The sequence below is a fragment of the Mirounga leonina genome, unplaced genomic scaffold (assembly GCF_011800145.1).
Source record: "Mirounga leonina isolate KUSES-001 unplaced genomic scaffold, KU_Mleo_1.0 Mir_125, whole genome shotgun sequence".
In the NCBI taxonomy this organism is placed as follows: domain Eukaryota; kingdom Metazoa; phylum Chordata; class Mammalia; order Carnivora; family Phocidae; genus Mirounga; species Mirounga leonina.
Genome location: NW_023270305.1, coordinates 68,224,741 through 68,234,960, shown reverse-complemented (window position 1 = coordinate 68,234,960; position 10,220 = coordinate 68,224,741). Strand labels below are relative to the sequence as shown.

At 56.2% G+C, this 10,220-nt stretch overlaps 1 long non-coding RNA gene across 1 annotated transcript; it reads right to left on the bottom strand.

Moving 5' to 3' along the window:
• Positions 1–1,180: 1,180 nt before the first annotated feature.
• Positions 1,181–3,182, bottom strand: LOC118008198. Its single transcript, XR_004678611.1, has 3 exons — positions 3,005–3,182; positions 2,657–2,783; positions 1,181–1,269 (listed from the first exon to the last, which is right to left on the bottom strand). It is a non-coding gene; the product is annotated as an uncharacterized LOC118008198 (long non-coding RNA).
• Positions 3,183–10,220: the final 7,038 nt, after the last annotated feature.

Below are 10,220 nucleotides of genomic sequence, written 5' to 3'. Positions count from 1 at the left end.
ATCCTATCATTCAAACCAGATCCAGTCAACTTCGGGGATGTGACTCCACTCTGGCTTGATTCTAGCAGGAGCCCCTGGGGCAGAGAGAGAAGGTGGGGAGTGGGCTGAACTGGGAAGGAAAAGTAGGCCTCAGGCAGGTGAATATATTAAGGGAAGGACACTCCAGACTGATGCTTGAGCAAAATCCAAGAGGCAGAAAATGGCAGGAAATGTTTGGACCCAGAGAAGAACTCTGGCAACATGAATGGGGATAGCCAGAGACAATGCTGGAAAGGTCAGGAGGGCCTCGAAGCAGCTGGCCACACCGCCAGCCCTTGTGTGGAAGGCAGTAGGGCGCCACAGTGGGTTCATGAGCAGCAATATGACTTTGCCAGTGCCGTGTTTTGGAAATGTCTCCCAGGCCACAGGGTGGAGTATGGATTACATTCTTAGAAGCTGTCCTTGGAGTTGTAGCATGTGGCCCTTTGAGAGGCACTAGACTGAAGGCCAGTTAAGAGTTGCCACACCTCTTTATCTTTGCGCACACTCTGCCCAACTTGGGGTGACTTGGGCACCCTCGCGGGCCTTGATTTTCTAATCTGTAAAATGGACATATTACTAGCACACACACCATGGATGTTATTGTCAGTCTGCCAGTAGGGCCGACGTGCCTGATTCAGTGTCTGGTGCGTCACAGATGCTCAAGAAAGGGCAGCTCCTCTCATCATTAGAACCCACCATTCCCTTTGCTCTGCCCAAAGAAGTCAAACCAACACTCCCCACCCCAGAAGCTAGTCTAGACTTTACTTTTGAGAACCCCGGTAAACTTACTACGCCCTCCCTTGCACCCACCTAGCCCTGGACGAATACGGGCAATGCAGCATTAGCCCTTCAGGTGACAGTTAGCTGCATGTACATCTGTCACCCCCTGTACCAGACACATAGTGGGCCTGGGTACATTGCTGTGACTTGGTTCAAAGCATAAAAGTGAAATAACACAGAGGAGGAAGAGGAGGAGGTAGCATGTTGAGGAGCACTCTGCTAAGCTCTTGGTGAGCATTATCTTCTGAATCCCCTCATCGACCCCGTAAGGCAGGGATATCAGGCGGGACAGGCTAGTCTGTGCTGCAGTAACAAACATCCCAACGTTTCAGTGGTTTAAAACAGTAAAGATTTATTTCTCTGTCCTGCCAAATGAGCACTGCAGGTCACCTGAAGCGTTCTGAAGTACGTTTTCCTCACTTCAGGACCCCGGCTGAAGGAAGCTCCCCCCGGCAACACCACTGTTCGCTATTAACCGTGGCGGGCGAGAAGGGGATAGGAGAGTTCACGCCTTAGCTTTCACTCTTGTCCCCCGGAAGTGTCAATTCTGCTCACATTTCATTGGCCAGAGCAAGTCAGGCAGCCACCCCCACCCCCAGGGGTTAGTGAAGTGCAATCCTGCCAGGCCTGTTCCCAATTCTGTGTCACCGAAGGCCACACAGGCAGGTCACGTCCATCCCTAGCTGTGCTAACGGCCACTCCCAACAGGGTGACTCAAAGCCCCCTTGTGGCAGAGTCGACCCCCCCCATCCAAAGACTATCCACCTCCCCTCTACTCTGGAACCCCCGCCCCCCTCCCCATAACATCAACACACAAGAATCTGGGTCAGTCTTTATGTTCCAGCTAAAGTGAACTCACTGAGGAATCAGCTTTGACTTTGGTTAAGCACGAAAATCACAACCACATTTCACGTCTGATACTGAGGCACTGTGGGTCTGGCAAGCAGCACGGGCGGGGGGGGGGAAACACAGGGACAGCTGTTGGCTTGGGGTTGGAATTCAATTTCTTACCAAATAATTACATGCTATCTGCAGACTGCGATCACACACTTGAGTTTGTGCCAGGAGTCAGTCCCATGCATTTCCCAGAGCCCATTACCTGTTTTTTCCATCATCATTTGCAACAAAGATTGTGTAGGCTCTGGGGAGGCAGGTCTGCTATGGGGTGTGTGTGTGTGTGTGTGTGTGTGTGTGTGTGTGCAAGACAGCAAGCCAGAAAGGAAGCTACAAGCAGACAAGGAGCGTCTCTTATGAGCACAATCCCTGCTGGTGGCGAGAAAGAAGGACAGGTCTCTGTCTAGCTTCAGAAAAGCTTTCCTCACTGAAAAGTGTATGCTAAGCCCGGCTCCCTATGAGATTGTAAAGAAACGCCCTCAGCCTCGGGCGGACTTCACTCTGCTCCAGGCAAGTTAAAGAAGATGCACTCAGGCAAAGGGGTGGGGGCTCAGGGGAAAGATAAGGGCAGAAACAGGCAGAGTTTCAGGCAGACAAAGCAGAGCAAAAGTTCAAGGTCAGAGACCAGTGACATTCAGAGGGCAAACTGGGGACAGAGGCGGGACTGCTGAGGGGCAGGATGGTATTGTGAGGGGGGAGTTGCAGAAGCTCTAGGGCTCTGCTGTTTACCAGCTGGGTGGCCTGGGCAACTCCCCAGCCTCTAGAAGCCTCAATTAACTGAGGCCAATGAGAGCCCCCATGTCGCAGAGTGCTAAATAGGTATGCAGACGAGGCCCTGCCCTGCTCTCTGGGCCCTCGATCGGGGCGAGTGGGGTACCCAGTGAGAAATCCTCCCTCCCTCACTGTCCCAGCAGAATGGAGCCCTGGCCAGGAGAATCAAGTCCAGAGGGAAACTAGTTACCTTGTTAGGCAGAGGTCCTTGTCTTTCAACCCTTCTTCCATTCCTTACTGTTATCCCTCAAGGCCTCACTGGCCCCCTGCTGCTGTCCAGGGCCCTGCTGGTGAGGGTTGGGGTGGGGGGCAGGGTTCTGGAGGCAGAAGAAGAAATTCCAGAGCCTGATCTTTAGGAACTCATAGTCTAACTGGGAGGAGGAGGTGGCTCACTACCCAGAAAATGAGGACTAGAACCCATGGTTTGGGGCAGGAAGAGCTCAGGGCCGGGAGGCAGCATCAGGGAAGGATCTGGAGCCTCAAGGATGGAGGGGATGAGTATGGGGGCATGGAGGGGCATGGCAGGCGGCAGACACACCTGGAAGAAAGGTCTGGAGGAGCTCGTGGGGTGCAGTTGGGTGGCGAAGGCAGGATCCTAGTGACAGGAGCAGTAGACCAGGCTGTTGGTTGGGGATGTCCGAGCTCAGGAGCTTATGGTGCAGAAACAGAGGTCTCTGGGGTTTGTTTTGGTCAGGGATGGGGAGTGCAGCCAAAGCATCTAGAGATGGGTACAGGAGACAAGACAGGTGTTGGGGATGTGGGATGCTAAGTTCATGCCCCGCCCCCCAGGTGCAGACAGAGGAAGAGCAAGTCTCTCTGGATGGGGTCCCCACTTCCTCTGTCCAACGGGACAGGCCCTCACTTTACAGCCCCACAGCCAGGTGGAGCCTGGGTTGACAAACGGGCCCTTCCCCCTGACTGGAGGGGCTGAGATGTGGCATTGTTAGGCTGGAAGTGAGTCACAGAGTTTTTCCTTCCTTCTCTTCCTCTCCACTTGGCTCGCCCGACACCTTGTGCATTCTCTCTCTTTCTCTCTCTCTCACACACACACCTTTCAAAACCCATGAACTATAAATATGTTGTCCATCTGCACAAACCCCTCGGTCCAGCGCTCCAGCACTGGGGTTCCGGTCCACGTGCGTATCTACAGAGCACGTGCCTGGGTGTGTGAGCACCCAGGTGTTGCGGAGACTCTGCTGCGCCGGGTGTCTGAATTTGTGAGCTCGTCTGTGTGGTTGAGGTCAGGAAGGGTATCTGTGAGAGAGCACAGCGTACCTGTGTCTGTGAGGTTGCGGCTGGAGGAAATTTCCACGGGGGCAGGACTCCGGGCTCCCGGGCTGAGGGCCGGGCCCACGTGTGCATGCCGTAGGTCTCGACCACTGAGGGGTGGGGCGTGGGTGGCAAGAGTGTGTTTGTGCCTGAGGTGTGTCCGCATGGATATCCGCGTTGGGAAGGAGGTGGGTGCTGGGCGCGGAGGAAGTGTCTCTGTCTCTGTGCCTGTGTGGGCGTTCAGGGTGTCCGGCCGGGACAGCCTGCCTTGCCTCTGGCTCTGCAGGACATGAAAGGGCTTTAGGACTTGGGTTTGTGACCGAGGCTGGTGTCACATCCTTCGGTTCCATTTCCCCCAGCCGGGCCAGAGGGCCAGAGATAAACCCAAGTCAGCATGGGTGGCCGTGGTGATGGCGAGGTCACATTCACAGGGGGTGCTCAGGGGGGAAGGAAGTTCATCAGCCTGAGCGCTCGGCCTAGGAGAAGAGTGAAGGCAGGGCCTTGCCCTCTCACTCCCTCTGGCCATCCCTCACCTGAGTCCACCCACCATGCAGAGCCCAGCCAGGGAGAACGGGCACCAGGAGCACAGCGTCCACCGGCCACCAGCAGGCAGGACTCAGCTCGGGCGCCCCAGGAAGGGTGCTCCTCCACCAGCATGCGGCTCTGCCCCCCACCTAGGAGTCCCTCCCATCTGACCCTGCTCCCCAGCAGACCTCAAGCCCCACAGGGCAGGGCCTCTGTCTCCCCAGGGTCCCCATGCATAAAAGAGGGACAATGGTATCTACAGAAAGGGTTATCTGTACCCCAGGTGAGCCTGGAGTTGTGGCCACAGGAAACAGAGCTCAGCATCCAGGCTCCCTTGTCACGTCTCCTACCCTGGGAGGAGGAGTTCAGTTGGATCCTCCCTGGGGTTGGGGGATGGGGAGGGTGTGAAGATCCTTGGGCCGTCTCTAGGGGGCGCTGACAGGCAGGCAGCACGTGCCTGCACCTGTCAGTGGACTAAATGAGCAAAAATGACTGGGCAGGCCAGGGGAGGGGGCTTGGGGAGCTGTGTGAATGGGGGACAGAAGTTCAGTGGGGCCTGACGGAAGGGTTTACCTGTGGGATGTGTGACTTCTGTCACCCACTGGCGGTAGGAAGAGGACCGGGGCGCCTCAGAGAATTCAGTCCCAGGCTCACATAGACTGGGCTCTTTGGAGGGGGTGGCCAGGTTGCCCTTGGGTGCTTGATGAAGTCCCCACTCCTCCTGGGATGGAGGAGGGATGGTAATGAGGGATGACGGGGGTGTGCCTGTTTCCCTCTCCTCTGCAGGCCTCCCCAGGGCACACTCTCCCTCTAGAGCCCCTCAAGGAGATGGAAATCCCTTACTTCAGCAGCAGGCAGGAGGGGCGGGGACCATCCCCCAGCATGGGCCCTGGAGGGAAGCGTCCCTGGGGGACCCTGGCCTTCCAAACCTGGCTGCCTTCTCCTGGGATGTCCCAGCCGCAAAGCCATGCCCCTCTGTCCCCTGTGACCAGGCTCCCTGCGTGCCTGCCTTAGCAGGAGGGAGGCGGCTCCAGGGTCAATTCTGAACTCTGGGGGGTGGTCCGGGTCCAAGGAGGTGCTGTCTTCCGCTAGCACTGCCCATCCCATAAAGGGCATTTGTGCCCAGGCTACACCGCCCACCTGGGGTTGGGGGGCAGGGGCTGCTTCGAACACAGCCCCACAGTGAAAGCGGGACAAACGCGCCTGTGTGCACCCTGGCCGAGGTGCCGGAGGAAGTGTTAATGGGCCTCCTTCCTGCCCGGCCCATGCCAGCTCCTCGGTGCTCATCCCTCTCCCCTGAACGCCCGCTTCCGCTCAGTCTCTGCACACCCCCTCCACGTCCCTGGCCACAGACCTGTCCAGCTTTAACAAACATCCCTCTCAGGCTTCGGGTTTATGGCTTTTCCGCGCGTCCTCCTTCATGTGGTCGGGAACCAACACTCCCCGTCCCCAGAGCGGAGGCCCGGCCTGGGCTGGAGGGGGCTGGGGCTGGCCTCGGGGGCTGTGCCTGGCAAAGCAACCCAAGGGGAGGCCAGGATCCTTGCCTCGGACGAGGCCTGGCCAGGCAACAACACAGGAGGGATGAGCTCTGTCCTGAGGGGGGGTGGGGGGGTGGGAGGGCAAGGCAGCTGCCAGATCCAGGAGGGGTCCCCGGAGAGGACAGGGAGACCATCCCCGAAGGGGACGGCACCAGCCCAAACAGTGGCAAGCTGGCAACTGCAAAAAGGTGAGCAGGGGTACTTGTGGGCTTTGTTTTTGTTTTTAAATGGAACATTCCTTCAGCACCAACTGTGCCCGGGGCTAAGGAAGCCCTGCGATGTGATGATCTCATTTCATTCTCACAGAAACTCACCAGTACCATCAGCCCCATTTTACAGGTGACACACGGGGGCCCAGAGAGGTGAAGGAACATGTGCCCAAGTCTCAGAGCTGGCTAGTGGCAGAGGGAGGATTCAAGCCCAGGCAGCATCTGCGTGTTGAAGAAAAGCCATGACACTATGGGCCTTCTTGTCGGACACTGTTGGGCTTTTGTATCTGGGCCTGGGACTACCTGCTAGGTGTCCCGGAGTCCCTGGGTCAGCCTCAAGAGGGCCAAGGAGGAAGCATTCAATCCTGGGGCTGTCTGTGCCCACACACTAGAGAGCCTCAAGCTCCCTTAGATTTCGGCATCATCTATATGCTGACATTTCCCACATAAGGGGTCACATTTTTTAATGTGTGTAGAAGCTGTTGAATAAAACCCACATTCATTTAAAAGCGTGACTGAATGTGTACTTGCTCTGGTCATTTTTTTTTTTCCTCAGTCTGAGGATTTTATTTATTTATTTTTTTAAAAGATTTTATCTATTTATTTATTTATTTATTAAAGATTTTATTTATTTATTTGACAGAGAAAGACACAGCGAGAGAGGGGAACACAAACGGGGAGTGGGAGAGGGAGAAGCAGACTCCCTGCCGAGCAGGGAGCCCGATGAGGGACTCAATCCCGGGACTCCAGGATCATGACCTGAGCCGAAGGCAGTCGCTTAACCAACTGAGCCACCCAGGCGCCCCAGTCTGAGGATTTTAAAAGTACCCCTGCCGGGGCACTAAGTGGGGTGAGGCTCTCCTTTTATCTGGTCAAGGCAGCCCCCCGCATCTCATCAAAGAAGGGGGGCTGACCCAGGGCTGCAGGGGCGGGACCCTGAGGATCCAACCCAGTGAGGCCACCAGGCTTGGGGGACTAAGGAGCTAGGAGAAATTCAGGGGCCTCCCCTGTCTCCCAGCAATGTGTTAAGAGCCCCAGCCTTACCAGTCATTTGCTTCTCGCCTTTCCAGATCGGGCTGGAGAAGAAGCCAGCTATGTATGGACAAGCAGGAAGATGGGGGGCCTTTTTCAGTGGGGAAGGTCCCAGCTTTCCACACAACCGGGCCAAAGGGAAAGACCCCTCCACTGCCACTGTGGAAGGAAGCAAAGGAAAGACATTTCTGGGGCATTTACCGGGTGCCTGGCACTGTGTTTTTGCACGTTAGTGTTTTTCTTTTGTTTTTAATCTCAACAATCCTGTAAAGCGGATCTGACAACTCCCATTTCTACAGTTGCACTTCAAAGAGGTTAAAGGCTATTAAAAGGCAGAGCCAGCACCTAAACTTGACCCCACGTGGTTCTAGGGGCTCAGAGCTGCTGCAGAGAGGACTCGGGGCGGGTGGGGGGGGGGGCGGAGGAAGAGGGGTGAGGCCCAGCCCCCACAGTCCCAGCCCCCGCGAACATCCTCTCTGCCCGCCTTTGTTCACAAAACCGAAAAAGTGATGATGGTTTTCCTTCCTCTCTTTAAGAAAACAACAGAATCAAAACAAACAGAGAAGGGGAACTCCCCTCCTGTAGCTTTTGCCAGAAATAAAAGGAAGAAACAGTCCCAGTCATACTCTGGGCAGCCCTGCTGCTGGGACAGGGCCTCGAAGGGGAAAAGAGAGCCCCCCTCGTGAAACTAAAAGCTTCAGCGTCCCCACCTCCTGGTCCTGCTCGGCGTGCCTCCGCCTCACCCTTGCACCCCTTCCCCACCCGTGGCCTCACCACCCCATTCTGACACACACAGCTGACGCAGCTGAAACTTTCCAAGGGCTTCAGTAAATCCCAAGGAAGGACAAAGAGGAAATAAAAACACACAAGTCCAAGAAATAAAAAACAGCTCCCAGAGTGCACACTGGCACTGTCGACCCCCACGGTCAGTTTCCACGCATGGCCCCTAAGCCCTGCCCCATTTCCCCGTCCTGAGCTACCTGCCCGGTAGTCCCCACCGAGGTGGTGTTAGCCTCATGGGGTCACTCCCTTTCCAGAGTCAGGATCCTCTGTACCTTAGGAGCCACAACAGTCAAAATCGGGAGTAGTCCGGGGTTGGAGGTCCTGCAGGATGCCCACCCCGACCCTGACCAGGGCCCTCCCATTCACCACCTAGCGCAGATTTCAGTTCCAGATGTCTTGTGCTGATTGGCTCACGTGGGGTGACTGACAGCTTCAGAGATCCGCCCCCTGCGCGGCCTTAAAGGCTCAGCAATGCATCAGTACCAGGCTTTGGCCTCACGGAAGCGGCCCGTCCGCCGGCCTCACACTTGCACAAGGACTCTGGAGCCCGCAGGACCTTGTGAACACTGCCTGGGTAGATTAAGGAATTTGTGGTCTAGGTTCAAGGTCCGACTGTAGCTGGGGAGAAACCATGGAGACCACTCTCAGCAAATGGTAAATGAGTACCTTGTCATATACTCAGTACTGTACCTGGTCCTGGGGGGGATGTGTGAAGACAGATGAGTCTCAGAGTCTCCCAGGGACCTGAGAGAGATGGCGATGGCAGAGGATTGTTCTAAACAGTTATGGGAGACTCTAAATGGGAACTCCTCCCTTCTTGGAGCTGCAGGAGGTCAGAGGGAGAAATGCAGGGGTGATGTTGCTGACTGTGGATTCCTGCGCCTCTGGGCTCCCCCTTGTATCCCAGGGTCAACAGGTCCTGCACTTAGTAGGTGTTCAGTTGGCGGCTGTTGGATGAGCAGGTTTGGTGCGGGTTAAATGAGGTGCATCGTGCGTAGGGATGCACAACGCTTGCTGGCTCTCCTCAACATTATGATGATGATAGTTTGTCTTCTCACTGGCCCAGGAAGCTTCTCGAGGGCGGGCACCATGTGATAGCTGCCCTGCATCCTCTCCCAGGTCCCAGCTCAGCGTTGTGCCACTGGGGGAGCTCAGTAATGCTCGCAGACCAGCGCTGATGGATTTGGTTTCTCCCCAGCCCAGCACCCTCCTCTGCCATCCCCAGCCCCAACACAATTTTACTGTCTCTAAGACCCACTCTATCTGCCTTCCCTGTCACTGAGCATGGGTCAGACCCCTCCACCACCCTGCTGCATGCATGGCACCTAAGTCTGGATCCATGTGCTATTATTATAGAGCCGTTTCCGGTTTCGGCAACCCACTCCCAGGACAGTGCACCCCCCCCTTCCCGGGGTCTCTGTGGAGTCTGGCTCAGCAGCAGCCCAGCAAGATTTTGATGAATGAATTAATGAATTTGCTCTGTGACCTTGAGCAAATTCCCTCTGTCCCGTTCTAACAAGGGGAAAACACTGTCTTGGGTAAGTGGGAGGAAATGTCTGGAGGTGGAGAAGGGCCAGGCAGGGCCTGGAGGAGAATGGAGTGTCTTGTGACACCCACCATGGCCAGATGGGATCGGAAAGGGGCTCCTCCAGTGAGAGCCAAGGCAGAGAATGGCCCCACACCCAGATGTGCCCCGAGTGAGGGGGGATCTTCCCACATGGGGATGGAAGGGCGTGGTCCCTTGGCAGAGCCCATTTTGAAAAGGTCTGTGTCTCCAGGCTCTTCCCATCAGGTAACCTGGTTCCCGAGATTTCTCACAGGATCCGTCCCACCCTCCTGGCCGTCAGCACCAGCTGTGACCTTGATTCGGTCACCACTCACCCCTGGTCTTCCAAGTTCTCCTCTCTACCCACCAGGGCTTAAGGTGCCACCACGGCCAGGTGCCTGGGAAGGAGCCCAGGGATGAAATCCTGGCTGGCTGACCACCCCACACTGGGGTGTTGGCCCTGGCCGGCGGGTTTCAGCTTTCAGCTTTCAGAGTGTTTTCCTGTCTAGGGCACTTTCTATTTTTCAATACTTTTCCTATCATAGCCAAACAACAAAAAAGGAAATTGGTGAGCCTTCTAAGGGCTGGGAGAGTGGGGGTGGGCAGAACCCACGATGGGAAAGACCGGAGGCAGGCCTGGAGGGGGAGAGGCCCCTCACCCCCATTCCCCCACCCTCCCACTCCCCTCCCCGCAGGGCTGACTCATTGTTTTGCAACAAACAGCAGGCAGCCAAGCCCTGGCAGTTTCTCGAAGTCCAGGCTGAGTTCAATCCCGGCCCTCCCAATGGCCCAGCCGGGCCGAAACGATTGGGTTATCTCCGCCCGCATCCCCTTTGTTTGGGGGCGGCCACT